At 34.6% G+C, this 15266-nt stretch overlaps 1 protein-coding gene across 2 annotated transcripts in view; it reads right to left on the bottom strand.

The window, feature by feature from the left end:
• Positions 1–12002, bottom strand: part of LOC145287807 (E3 ubiquitin-protein ligase RNF13-like) — a 287508-nt gene extending 275506 nt beyond the window's left edge. The window contains exon 1 of one of the 2 annotated variants that reach the window (XM_080135655.1): positions 11812–12002. The gene's annotated coding sequence lies outside the window, so the exon portion shown is untranslated. The remainder of the gene's footprint in view (positions 1–11811) is intronic. The other variant, XM_080135654.1, reaches the window with a different exon arrangement.
• Between the last annotated feature and the right edge of the window lie 3264 nt (positions 12003–15266).

Below are 15266 nucleotides of genomic sequence, written 5' to 3'. Positions count from 1 at the left end.
AGACTCATAGCTAGTTGAATGAATTAGTCCCCACTCTTTTTGTATAAGTTTTTCAAGATGGCCACTCCTCACTTTCATTTTAATCATGACCTCTACAATTGTTTTTTGGTCTCCCCCCGGACAAAGATGAGATTGGACCTAGTAATTTACTCCTGTTTCATCTATTTGTTTGTTTGCACTTTTCTCAATAACCATTCCTTGGATTTTTTTTTTTTTTAAATTTTGCACAAACATTAATCATGGTGAAAGTAAATTTTTGCCAGAACGGATTTTCTGGGATAACTCTGGTTGCCCCTTCTTGCACTTCATGTAAGTTCCACTACTATTTAGAGATCAACCTGCTTGTTTTTGTTTCTAAATAAATCAGAAAATAGTGACCAGGGAAATTTTTAGAAAGGATTCAAAATATCTTAACCAGTTTTTTTTGGGGGGTGGGGGGGGGCGCATATTTGTTGTCTCACGCCTCATCATTTACTAATGAAATTACACATAATTACCTCTGTTCTGTCTACAGAGACAGTGAGGATACCTCCTGTAAGAGTGCCTGCGTATGTAATTGTGACAGTTGAGCAATCCCCAATCTCGCATCTCCCGAGTCGGCACTGCCTGATTCCAATGGTAAATTGGAAACAAGGCAGAGATAAGTGGGGAGCACATACAACACTTGCTTTTCCTAACTGGTCACATACATACGTGTAATTATGTATTAGCATCAGTCATGTCCTCTGTATTTTGTTCATTTCTTTTTGCATGCATTCCATACATTCTAACGGAGAGATCTTTTTAAGATTCTAATCGTCCCTTTAGATGCAACTGTTTTACATTAGTGAATAAATTTGTGCTTTATAAAAAGCAAATCAGCAAGATTTCATGATTAAGCATCAGAAATGTCAGTTATGACAAAAAACTGTTTTGCTTCAAAAGCTGCTGTGGCTGGATAAAGTTATATTCATGTCATCTAATAAAAACCTTGTTGCTATGGTGACTAACCAACCAGACAATCCTTTATTGGTTGATCCATTACATCCTTTATTCATTAACATTATCTGATTACTTTCCTCTTACCACTACTTGTCTCTTTTGATTCTCCTCCCACCATCTAATATACAATGTTCAAACAAGCAAGATTATTACAGTTTAGTATAATATAGATATTAACAAGAAGATTAGGAAACCAGCTACAATACCTGCTCACCTCACATCCAGAGTGTGGAAAAATCCCAAGTTTACATTGAAGGCTAAGATGGTAGTTTATAATACCTGCCTCATCAGCACACTCCTGTCATGGACTATTTACGCCAGACAGGAATGGTAATCCAACACCTTCCACATGCATAGTCTCCACTAGGGGTGCATTGATTAATCAGCCACTTCGCCGATTAATTACTTTTCTCTTTCCTATTAAATTTAAATCATTTCATCACTACCAAGTGACTCATCAGATAGCTTTGGCACATTAACATAGTAACTGCTAACTTAACAATTAATTAAGTGTCTAGCCACTATTATGACTTTTTTGCCTTTATTAAATAAAAGTACAAAGTATAATTTCCAATTCTTAAATGAATATAATTAAAGAATTAGACAAGATAAAAAAGAAATTACAAACCAACTACAAAGTACAAGTTGTAATTCTTTAAGTGAATTACTATAAGTTCTGCACCTGCTTCTGCTCTACTTCCTCTTCTATTCTTGCTGTCTGGCCTCTTTACTCTCATGTCTCCTCAGTATTTAAAGTTGAATACTTTTAAGTTGTAATGAAGAAACATTAGCATTTCTCCATTCTCAGGACACAGCTTGTTTCTCATAGGTTCACACACATTACCACCTGTACTAAAGAGTATATCACTTTCCACAGATGAAGGTGGTGTGCTTAAATATTTTGAAGCCAGTTTATTCAGCAGTGGTACGGTCTCCTGTGTCTTCTACCACTGAAATGGATCATCACCTTATGCAAGTATTGTAAAGCTACATAATGATTAAGTTCTTTTGTGCATTTAAGCATAAGAGATTTACTATTTTTTAGTTTAGATTGTGGTTCTTCTATTTCTGTTTTAATTGCAGTTTCCAGGTTTAACTCTGCTCTAAATTTTTATTTGTTAGTGTAGGTTTATTTGAAGCTAATTCATCAAACAGGTTTGAAAGAAATACAGTTTTATTTTCACTTTGATCTTCTTAACCCTCAACAGAGCTTGAACAAGTGTATCCTGCTGATTCTGCTTCATTATCATCAGTAGAAAGTAGATGTTTCCATATTCTTTTGAAATTTAAATTTGATTTTTGGTAGACAAACACAAGTTTTTATCATTTAGATAGGATGAAAATTTTGTTTCCATTGATTCATTGAATTGTTCAACAGTGGTAAGAAGTCAAAAATATCAAAATTAGATTGCACAGCTTTTGAAAGAAATACGAGCCTCAAAACTAAAATTGTAGATATTATCGATATAGTTGAAGTTCTGTGATTTGCTTCTTTGGTGATTTCTTCAAATGGACTCAATAACTGGACAATTTTTTGAACAAGTCCCCAATGGTAAGTCGTTAAGGTAGGAATTTTATAGCGTCGCAAATTCTCGTATGAAAAAAATGAACGAATCTCTTATTATTCCAGTGTGTGTGAATCATTCTGTTTCACATATATGCCATGAAAAAGTCCTTTCTGATTAATGTTTACCAGATAAAAAATATTCTGTTATTCTGAAAAACAGTCAAGTTTGTTTGTTTATTATAGAACTGGTAAACATTAATCAGAGGGGACTTTCTGGGCATTCACTGTAAAGAAGAACAGTCCGCATAAACCGGAAATAAATCACTTGTAAACAATCACAGCATTAACTTGAACAAAGCCAATACAAAAATAAAGAAGTTAAAAAAAAAAAAATAGTACTTATGCTGAGAACTTTTTGGAAACCTGTTTCTTAACATGTGCAGAAGAGGGGTTTTTTGGGGTTTTTTTTTGGGGGGGGGGTAACTAATCTGTACTTTCACATAATTTAATAAACAATACAAAACAAGTATTGAAGAAGGACAACTGAAGTCTTTTCTCTGTATGTGTGACTAATGAAGAGGTTGAGGGAGCCACCTCAAAATGAACGAATGTGATCAGTGCCAAGCAAAGAATTCAACAGAATCTCAAAGAAATACCAATTGTATAAAGAACAATATCGTTGATAACATGCAGTTCCTACTTTTATCACAATTAAACTGATGTTGAACATGTACGTTTACTTAATTACATCACCATGATAAACAAAGTGAAAAAACACTACATAAAATTATTACAGTTTCTTGAGGATACTATTTAAGAAGTGCATGGTGTAAAGAGCTGACATTTGGATATAGAATTCTACAATATGTATGGATTAGGCATGCAATATTCCAGATCTTAGTAGTTTTTGTGATGTGTGATTTTGAAATTAGTATATGTTTATGGCATTTAGTATTTTATTTCTGCCATCAAAATTGAAAATATCAGCATTTTTATCAACTTATAATGAAGTTGTAGCTGGAATTGTTTAAAAAAAAAAAAAAAATAGACATGATAATCACTATGTATAGAATTATATTGAATGTTTATATTTACTGTCTTTTAATTCAGTTTTATTTTATGATACTTTAAAAATTGTCCATCAGTGCAATTTTGCTCTTATTAATGACTAGCGAGGGGTACCCAGCGTTACCCGGGTGTTTGGAGGTGTGTGTGGAAACTCTGAGGGGAGGGGAGGGGGGGGGTAAAATAAAAAAAAAATGTTTTGGTAGGTAAGTATGAGGATCGAACCCGAACCCTTGAGGCAAAGTTGGAAATTAAAGTGTGAAAAAAAAAAAAAAGTGCGAGGGTTTTAACCATTGGGCCACCGTGAGATGTTAACGGAAACACGTTTGAATTTACTTAATTACTTGGATTTGGCAGATGCACGTTTTAATGACTTAATGAGGTCAACTTTTGACTGCGGGGTAGCATTTCATTTACTGCGGGAATGCCTTTTTTTTTTTTTTTTTTTTCCCCCAAGACGTTGGGGGTAGGGGGAAATAGCTCCCCTTGTCCAAATTGAATAGCAATTGTTTGATATATGGAAAATATTTCCACATTGATCAAAGCTGATTGCTTTCGGACATTTCTGCTGATAGATGGAAAATACCGCCAGAATTAGTGTCGCTTTTATTATAGGAAAAAGACTAATCCACATGTGGCGAACGACAAATGTTGAATATTTATCTTCCCGAAGTCGAGCAAATTAAATAGACAGGCGAGCTCCGTTGTTAACTCTGAGATATTACGATTTATATGTGATATAAAAAGTTTTAAAAAGTTGTGAACCGACTGGCCGCTTCTCTGCAAAAAGCCTTTTGTAGACATACAGAAAAAGTGAACACACATACATACATACATTTTCGCTTTTATATTTATAGATGCTCACTTTTCACACCTCAAAAATGAAGGTCAAAATTGAATTAGAAATAATTGTACTTTTACTTCCTACTATCTTCTTATATTAGGAGTGATGAAAACATCTTTTGTGACATTCTTGCTGGTTATGGTCAGTTGATTTCGAAGTTGCAATGTTGTAAATTACAAATGTTCGTGCATCTTCATCCTCAGCAGGATAGTGTATACTGCTGATCATCAGTGGAAAGTAGATGTAGAATTTAATTTTAACTGTTTTCTATGCCAATCTTTTAACATTAATATTTGAATCACGGGTTTAGAAAAGTAGACTTATACAAGTTTTTATCATTTAGATAGGATGAAAATCTTGTTTCCATTGATAACCTGAATTGTTTAACAATGGTAAGAAGGATTCCACAAAAGTCAGAAATACTAGAATTAGATTGAACAGCTTTTGACAGAAATAACCTCAGAGCTAAATTTGTAGGTATCGTTGAAATGGTTGATGTTTGGTAATTTCTTCAAATGGACTCAGAAACTGCATATTTTTTCAAACAAGTCCCCATTGGTAAATTGTTAAGGTAAGAATCTTATCAACAGCACACATTACAAGAGTTTTTTGTCATTCTTAATTTCTTTTCAGCATATAATATATTAAATTCCACTATGTAATCACATCTTGAATGAGTTTGTTTTTCCAAATTAAGCTGATCCTGTATTTCAGTTAATTTGCTAATTGCTAAAGAAAAGCGATTAAAGTAAGAACTGTATTTCTCTTAGATGTAATGGTTGTCTTCACAGCCAGAGTTACAATGTATGATAGTTATTTTAAATCACATTCTTTGACATCTGCAACCATATTTCTTCCTGAATCCCACAAAACTAAGAAAACTTTATTGAAGATTTTATACTCATCCAGAACATTGTGCAATTTTTCACTTATTCTTGCACCTGTGTGTACACCAGGGAATGGAACAACATTAAGCACAGCTTTGCACTGTTCAAAATCATTTGAAAGCCAATGACCTATCAAACTCAGAAAGGGAGCATTATCTGTTGTAGCTGCCCAAATGTCTGTAGTCCATGAAATGCTAATTTCAGCAAGAGACAGTTGAATTTTTGTTTTACTTTTGTAAATATATTAAATTATTTTGCAATGAAATACTTTTTTGATGGAATGCTATAATTTGAACAATATTTTGCAATAAGCCTATTAAATCCAATATCAGATGTTACAGAATATGGTTGAATATCAACAGCAATCATTTCTCTTCTCAGATAATGGATCTCTTGTCACCTGTGACCATTAATATCCCAAATTTTCTATTTTGGCCAATATTGTTTCTATAATAGTTTGGTGTTTTGCTGGAGTCTGTCCCTGAATATTCATTGCGCTTCCTTTTCTTATCTGCAACTTTTGCTTCTTTTGAGTGAACATTTCTAAGATGGTTTAACATATTTGTTATTGTAAAAGTTTTTGTTGATTTGCCACACTTTGATGTGGTTTGACATAACTTGCAAACTGCTGTATTCTTATTCTTGGGATTGACATGAAAATGCTTCCAATAGAAACTGTTTGCCATAATGGTTGAAGGTTGTTATCAATAGTTAGTTATTTTTTTACTTATTTAAATTACTTATGTCTGATATTTAATGAGTAATTTATTTCAATAAAATATACATACAGTAGAACCCCGGGATACGGTGGCCCTAGGAAACGTTTTTTTCAGATTACAATGTGGAATACAATGTTTTTCAAGCCCCTGGTTACGGTATTCGCCCTGCCTTATGATAATATTTAGAATCTTATTTGATTATATAAATGTGTATTATATACTGTACTGTATTTTGTTACGAATTTCTAATGCTGTATCCCGGGGTTCTACTGTTATCTAAACCAGAAAAATAAAAATATGTTATGGTAGAAAGAGCCCAAAAATGAGGAATAAGAGTATGACTGATGATGAATGCTTTATTTTCGGTTTGAACATCGTTGCAATTTACTTTACAATTCTTCAAGATTAAAACTGAAAGATGAAGTAATAATTTTTTGACAAATGATTTAAAGTAAAAAAATAATGATTTAAAGTAAAAAAATAATGATTTAAAGTACAAAAATAATGATTTAAAGTACAAAATAATGATTTAAAGTACAAAATAATGATTTAAAGTACAAAATAATGTTAATTCGATAGGAAGAGAAAAGATGGAAATTTTCCATATGCTTACATCTATTTGCCTCAAATTCAGTGCTGTTGTAAAAGTCGACAGGTTTACAGCACGTCATGCCTGTTATTTGATAATATGCATGTCTCTTTTTGATAAATTTTCACTGCCAAGCAAAAGAGGGAGTTAACTTGTCTTCATTCACAATTTAATTAATGTTAGTATAATTTATGACAACAAAATTTGATGTTAAGTCAGCATTAGAAAACCTATGAATCCGCCGATTATCAAAGACCAATTAATCGCTAATCGATCAATTTACTAATCTGTACATCCCTAGTCTCCACCACATCCTTGGCAAGATAAAGATGTGCCCAACACAGGCCCTATCATGCAAAGCCTTCCCAGTATGTACACAATCCTTAAACAAAACAGACTATGCTGGTCAAGCCATATCCACTACATGAAGGATGTGCACATTAAAGGTCATTCTGTATGGAGAGCTGGCATCTGGGAGAACGACCACTGGCCCCCTCCAATCCCAATACATTGTGAGATGAGATATGAAGGCGAGTGACATTCGGTCATGTGAGAGCATTACAGATGACCGCTCAAAATAGAAAAAAAACTTTGCACAATCATGTGAAATCTTGGGCAAAGCTGATAAATGTTACTAAAGAGAAACACGCATGTAGAAAAGAGAACACAAGTTTGTGACCTTTGCAACAGAATCTGCCTCTTTTGGTTTATCCTTTTCAGACACAAGCAGAACAATGAGGCTAAGAATGTTGCATCTATGGTCCACCTGATCACTCTTGTCAGAGTTGGCCAGGACTGCCTCATCATTGCTTGCAATTTTGTCCACGAAATTGCAATCGTTAGCTAGTTCTACACAGAGGTTCAGTATGCACTCTGCGAGGTCAGTTACATGGCCAATATGGTAGGGGATAAACATAAACGTTTACGAGATAAAGATTCTCTTTGCAAACTACCCTGTACCTGACTGAGTGGCTGTAACCCTTGATGAAGCTGTGGAAGAGGTTGAGTGCTTCAAGTATCTGCGTACCAATTTTACAGCCACTGCTTAGATGAGAGACAAAATCATCACTCATATCTGTCCAGAACTGCCTTTGTCTATCTTCAAAAACAACTCTGGTCTCATCAGGAGATGAGATGATTCACGCAGTTGCAAATCTATGAAGTCATGGTCAGAACAATATGGATGTCAGAACAATATTGGCCTGGAAGAAACTTAACTCAAAGTGAGACCAGTGGTTCGATCAAATGCTGCACTAACCTGGTGAGGAGTTTATCTGTAAACTGGTAACACCCAATTCACCCACTGGTTGGAAGAAGTGCCGAGATGGTTAACTCAAGGTGTGACTTGCAACAGTCAAAGCAAACTTGGAACTTGTGCCTGGTTTTCGCATTTTTAGTGTCCGACACTGGAATCGCAGATGGCTAGATTATGTCACTGACACTGCTGCTGATTGACGAAGGTGGATAGTCTGGATGCGCGATGCGATTAACACCATTGAAGTTGGCACAACCCACCACGGGTGAATGCCACTGCAAGTAGTATGGTCAACTAACAGAGGCCTTCTACTATAGATATAGATGTAAGAAATTAATCACAAATGTTTAGCCTTTTAATGCATATAAAAAAGTTTCCACAAGAAAATAAAAATCTGTATAATTATACCTTCATACGCTACCACCTGCCACACTATAATTTACTTAGTGCCAAATAATATGGATTTTATCTTGCAAGATCAACTGCTGACTGTAATACTGCATATGATTAGCGAATGTCTCAATGGGTGCTGTGTTTCTAGGGCAATAGCTCTCGACACATCAAAGATCTTTTATTAGATCATGAAAAAGGGTTGCTTCATAGAGCTGCTAGCTATAAAATATCTGAAAATCTCTTCTGAACTATCAAATCCTTTCTCTCTAATATGTCTATTCATGTTTTTTTTGTTTCGTTTGCTTGTTTGTATTGTTTACTTTTCAGTATCAACTTATCAAGGCTAAAAGCCACTTGAGGATAATGGTTAATGAGATGGAACGATTGTCAACCGAAAACAATCAATGGAATGAACTACAAAGTTGGATTATTTATGTGAAGGTTCACAAGTACTTTGGGACATTGGATTTAAAGACAACTATGTTGTTGTCTGCAGGGAGGCAGTCCTGTGGTATGGTGTTCTACAGACTGGAGGTCTTGGAAAAAAATTCTGTCCATGAAAATTCCTTCTGACTCCAGACACATGAAGAGAGAGGCGTATTTAGTTCTCTCCCACTGCAAGAACTATGACACCAAAGTCGAGAAGTGAGATTGAGAAGTCAGCGTCTCCAAGGAGAGGCACTGTGACCTGCAAAAAAAAAAAAAAAAAGCCTCAGGCGATTAGCAATAAACTAACCCCTTCTCAAAGAGAGAAGGCAAAGGCCTGTGAGGGTGGACTTCCTAGAACTGCACAAAACCAACATTACACTGAAATCAACGGAGACCAAGAAGAGGAAGTATTTTATTTTATTTTTCGTTGTGACAGAAGAAAGCGTTCTTGCTATGAGGGCATGGAGAGAATATGCAGTAATGTTAATCGAAAACAAAACAAAAAATTTCTCGTTCTCAGGAGGGTTTTTGGTTAAATTGAAGAGAAGCCTTCCCAATTTTGATTGGGGCTTCTCAAGTCAGTATGGATGGCCAGAAGTGTTATAAACTCCTCATTGAATATAGACTGTCATTTGTACTTTTTTTTTTTTTTTTTTTTTACAAGCATTATAAAGAATATAGACTTTTGGTACTTCTACAGTTTACGGACCAAGGTATTTTAAGATGGCATTTTCAAGTTAAATTTAGTTTTTACTGGCACTAATTGTGTTTCAAAGTAAATAAACACTTTGAAATAAGTTTAAATACAAAAAATTCTTATTCAGGTAAGTAGAAAAGTAACTTATCTTGCCTTTCGTAAGATTTATTTGCTTTTGTTTTTTTTATCACTTTCCCGTTTTGTTGGCTATACTGGAAAATACCCGTATTTTTTGTTTATTAGACTGTTAAGTGAAAGTATCGAATGGTTACAAAATGTCCTCCCCCTCCTCATGTTAAGAATGGGTTTCTAAATACTAACGTCAATATTTCAGGACGGTCCGTATTCTGCATAAATACCAAAGTGTCTTTTTGTGATAGTTTTTTTGTTTTAGGTACTTGTACAGAATTTGAACCAAACTGTTTGTAACATTAATCTATCCCTAACCTTAAAATAACACAAGTTTTAGGCTTTGCTCGGCAAGTCGGTTTGGTTCAAATTCTGTAGAAGCACCTTTCCATTTTTTTTTTTTTTGATACACAGAGTGACTTACACTCCCAACATTAGGAAAGATATTAACTAATTTTAACGATAAAATTAAGATAGTATCGATAAATAAATTTGATGGTACTTATGTTATCGCACTGAAATAATACCATTATTTAGAAAACCATTCTTAAAATGGGGCGGAGGAGAGGGTGTTTCGTAATTATTCTGTACTTTCACCTAACAGAAAAAAAGATATCGTAAAACTTTAATTTAACTTGAAAATACTATTTTTTAAAAAATAGAACGGTAAAATAAGTGCATAAGCACCAATTTGATAACTTAAAATTCAAATAAAACTCAAAAAAATAAAATAACAATCGACTATTTTGAGAAGGCTAAAAAACGACGTAATAAAAATGAGGGATCAGTTTCTCATTCAACGAACACTTAAATTGGTCACCGATTTATGGTCACGTTATAATGTAAACAAGTTTATTTAGGAGATTGTTCTGTCTCTTATTCTCATCTTCGTCGTTAAATACATCGTTTCGGCCGATGTAACCTCCGGCCATCGTTTGAAACGATGTAAATTTAACAACCAAAATAAGAATAATCCTCATATCAAGAATTTTTATTTTTTTTTAATTTATTTTCGATCAGTTTTAGGTTCCGTTTAAAAGGTAAACTTAGTAAAAAAAAAAAAAAAAAAAAAAAAAAAAAAAAAAAATGGGGGGGTATGTTTTACTGTCCACAGTCCTTCGAAAGAGTGGTAAAAAAAATCATATATAATAAATAAAGGTTACCAAAGGCAAGATAAGTTACTCTTCTACTTAACTGGGTAGGTTTGTGGTGTTTTTACTTCATGTAAAGTGTTTATTTGGCTTGAAAAACAGGCGTTTTCAAACAAACAAAAAAAAAAATGGCCGCGTAAAAAAAAAAAAATACGTCGTGGCCACTTTTTCTTTTATTAAATTGTTAGGTGAAAGTACAGAATAGTTTAAAAAAAAAAAAAAAAAAAAAACACCTCTCTCACCCTTGTTTAGAAGGGGTTTTAAAATAGCGCCATTATTTCAGCACGGTGCGTATTCTGCATAAATACAAAAAAAAAAAAAAATGAATGTTTATAATCTTTGTTTTTTTTTGTTTTTTTTTCGTCTTAATGGTGGTAAACATTTTTTTTTATTGATATTAAAAGATAAAGTACCTTTTCAGTATACCCACATGTACCCTTTTTTAAGTACTGAAAGTATTTAACAAGTGAAAATAATTATTTAAGTTTCACTTCAAATAATTATTAATTAAATATAATTATTTTAACAACAACGAAACAGGATTAAATAAAAACAAGTCGTCAACAACAACAACAAAACCGTAAAAAGGCGGAGACAAAAATACGTTTCCATTCCTAGTAAAGAAACATTTTTTTTTTTTTTTGTGTGTGTTTTTTTTATCACTGAAAGTATAAATTAACAACTACATTTGAACACTGCGGGGTTTATTCGCTTATAAATCAAGAGTTTTGCTAGATAAATATCTAAAAGTGGTTTTAAATGTATATATTTTATTTACTTAAAGTCTTAAATCAGGTGACAGAAAAAGTGACGTCAATGAACGAACAAAATCCGTACGAGTTAACTAATAAGAGTTAGAAATGATCGTTTTACACGAGCTAAAAAAGTAATATAGACGTTTACAATAAACCACAGGTAGATAAAGAGTATTATTAAAAGAGAAACAGGTGAAAATGAAGAATAAATAAATTGTTAAACTTTCTTGTGCGCAACCGTAAACGCATCTCTTAATCAACGCTTTACGCAATCTCGATTTTCTAAGAACTAAAAAATAAAAATAAAAAAGTAAGTCCGGTTCACGATTATTTCGAACGAATTCAGCTGCAAATAATTTTCAGGAAAGGCGAAACGGTGGATCAAATTAAAATAAAAAGCATAAACTCACCAAAAATGTAAATAAAATACGTCAATAGAGCAAAGGAAAAATGTGTATCACTCGAGACGGCGATGATAACAACAACAAAATACACATTGCCTAAGCCACAACATGGCGGCCAATCCACATTGACAGTGGTCACATGACCTGAGCTTGGTACAAAGTATAGCTACTTTTTCCTTTTTTTTTTTCCCAGAAATGATATTTTCTCTCCAATTAAAAAAAATATATATTATTAACTGTATATCAAAAATACTGCATTAAAAAAAAAAAAAAATGAAATAAAAAAAGCAAGTTCCTAACTGTGTAGTTATAAACTGTTAAATTTAATATACTAAAAACCTTCTCATTCTGGCAAAGACCAAACTGAAATTAGAATTTGACAGGAGGTCTTCTGGCTTTCATCAAAGTGGGGTATGATTCTACTCGGCCCTAGAGTGCAGGCTATGCGTTGACTTTTCAAGAAATGCCTGAACAGCCCCGTCGGTACTCCTTGGTAAGAATGCAATAGGCAGTCTGCAATAAACTAACATCTTCTTAAAGCGAGAAGGTAAAACCTGGGGATGTGGACCTCCTAGGACTACCTAGAACTATACCTCAGCTTCATAGATGCAAGGCTATCATAGTCATAGTAGCTTCTAGCGGACTGATTGTAGAGAATATAGCCTCAACTGGTAAGCTTGATGTTTCAAATGAAATTGGCTGTGGAGGAGGTAGTGCTTGGAAAGATGACTCTCTAGGACTAAATAGAATCATACCCCATTGATGTAAGTTAAAAAGCCTCTTGTAATTTGAAAATTTTATTCTAATTTCTGTTTGGTCTTTGCTAAACTTACCAGTATATTAAATTTAGCAGTTTATAACTACACACGGAGTGGGGTCTGGTCCTATTCGGTTCCAAAGAGTTATCTTCCCTCCTCTACAGACAATCTTATTGGAAACATCTTGAGGAGAGATCTTGTACATTTAGGCGACAAAGAGTAAGCCACTGCAACTGTGATAATCTTGTGTCTGTTAGGCTGAGGCAATGTTCTACATAGTAATAGGAGATCCACCATCCCAGGCCTTATCTTCTCACTTTGAGAAGGGGTTAGTTTATCACTAACAACCTATTTTTCCCCTACCAGGGAATACTGACTGTGCTGCTCTGGCATTTCTTGCGGTCCAGATGTATGCTGGCATTTCCATTCCTGCCTTCCGACATTGTATCACATCTTCCTGTGATAAGAAGGAGATAAATGCTTGACATTACCTCCACCTAGAGGAGGAGGGACTGATTCATTGCCATTGACTTTAAGCACCCACACTAGGGAATGCTAATGGGTCGACTAAAAGAACTTTTTAGAACCATCAAAAGTTTCTTGGGGGAGGGTGGGCAGGATTCTTACATGTCTCCACATGTGGTCTTTGTGTGATGATGGATATATAAATAGAGAAGGTCTTCATCTTAAACAAGATTTTCCACATTGTGCTAAAAGGAATTGTTAATACCAATATCTGTGTCTCTCTCATTTATTACAGTGATATGTAAAATACTTATAGTATGATTTTGGTCCGTTAGCAGCGGTAGGCATTATATACGACCACAGCAGCAGCAACAGCTTGTGGGTTACAATTTTTAATCTGTGTTTTGTTTCTAAGCTCAGCACTGTTTGGTCAAGCATTCATATTCCTTTTCAGCTTACCCGATCAGAAACCATCTCTTTTTTTCATTTTTCTTCATCTTTTTCTTCAAAGGGTGAGACATCCAACCAGATGTCTGACATTTACCCCAATTCTAGTGAGTCCAACCAAAAGATCTTTTTAGGATTCTAGCCGCCCCTTTCAGTGCAATTGTTTGTATCCCACTTGCACTTAGTTCACCGGGTATACTTGCTAAGTACTTTTTAAAGTTCTTTTTCATAAGCACGGTTGCTCCTAATAATGATTGGTATAATTGAAACCTCTTTTAGTTTCCAATTTCGTTTCATGTCATACATAAGTCCTTGATACTTTGTTATCTTTTCCCTCTCAACTCTGTTAAGCCGTGCATCATTGGGCACACTGACCTCTGTTATGGTCGCTTTTTATTCGCTCTGTCCCAAATCAATTTATCTGGTTTAACGGCTGTGTTTTCAAGATATGTACCAGTAGGAACATCTCTCAGATTAGATGAACACGATAAAAAGGCTTAACACACGGATTACTTCCCCTTTTTTCTGTCTAGAAGACCAAAGCAAAGTGGTCCCTTTTACAGCACACTAAAACTCCCTCGGTCAAGTGGGGTTCAACAAGAAGCACTCTAGATTCAACATGATTACTATAGTTGCACATGTGTGGACTTACTATTACATAGTAGCCATTACATATGACCACAGTAGCAGGAACAGCTTGTGGGTTACATTTTTAATCTATGTTTGGTTTCTAAGCTCAGCACTGATTGGTGCAAGTATTCATATTCCTTTCCAGCTTACCCAATCAGAGGCCATCTCTCAGGTGACCTGAACACATGTTAGAAATTGATAAAATGGGTTAACACCTGGATTCTCTTTCTTTCTTTCTTCCTTTTTTTTCTGTCCGGCAAATCAAAGCTGGCTGATCCTGTAGATATCTAACAGTATTTTGTTTTATTTTTATTTTTAATTCATTATCAAGACTGCAAATATTTAGGTGTCAATTTGCGGCCATTTTTTTTTCTCACCTAACGTTAGACACTATTTGTTTTTCAAACCGACTAAACGTTCTAAAGCAAGTAAAACCACTAAAAACTTTTCCAGGTAGGTAGAAGAGTAACTTATTTTGCCTTTGGTAACATTTATCTATACTATTATATAAAATGAAACTTTGCATGTGTGTGTGTATGTGTGTGTATGTGTGTGCGTGTGTGTGTGTGTGTGTGTGTGTGTGTGTGTGTGTGTGAGTTCGTTTCTTATGGACTCAAAAACAGCTGGGCTAATTTTTATGAAATTTCACACAAAAATACTTTATGTGCCTGGCAGTGTTCTTAGATAGGTTTTGTATCAGAATCGATGCCTCCATTTATTCAGTCTCGAAAGACAAAAGATACCTCCTGTAGGGGCAGCTGCATGTGTAATTGTGAAGCAAGGGTTGCACAATCCCAACCACACCGCTCCTGAATCGGCATTGCTTGAGTCCAGTGGCAAGGAGAAGTCTAGGACGACTGGAAACAATGCCAAGGTAAGCAGAGAGCACATAAAGCACCTGGAAGTTCCTAATGGTCACCCATCTGGCACTGGCCAGCCTCATCATTGCTTAACTTTGGTGATCTGACGGGAACCGGTGTGTCAAATGTGATTATGCCATAACAGAATGCGTTTGCAATACGAGTTTAAGTTTTAAAAAAATCTGTTAGTCACAATTTGTCCAGATGACAAAAGAAAGTGGTATTTTAGAAAAATGAAATCCTTCCAGAATTTTATTTTCTGATGCCATTGAACAGTTTCAGGTTGATAGTGAGAAGATTA

This window comes from Euprymna scolopes, chromosome 11 (assembly GCF_053919585.1).
Source record: "Euprymna scolopes isolate OS-2025 chromosome 11, ASM5391958v1, whole genome shotgun sequence".
Classification (NCBI taxonomy): domain Eukaryota; kingdom Metazoa; phylum Mollusca; class Cephalopoda; order Sepiida; family Sepiolidae; genus Euprymna; species Euprymna scolopes.
Note: the sequence above shows the minus strand (reverse complement) of the source record. Positions and strands in the feature narration are given on the sequence as shown.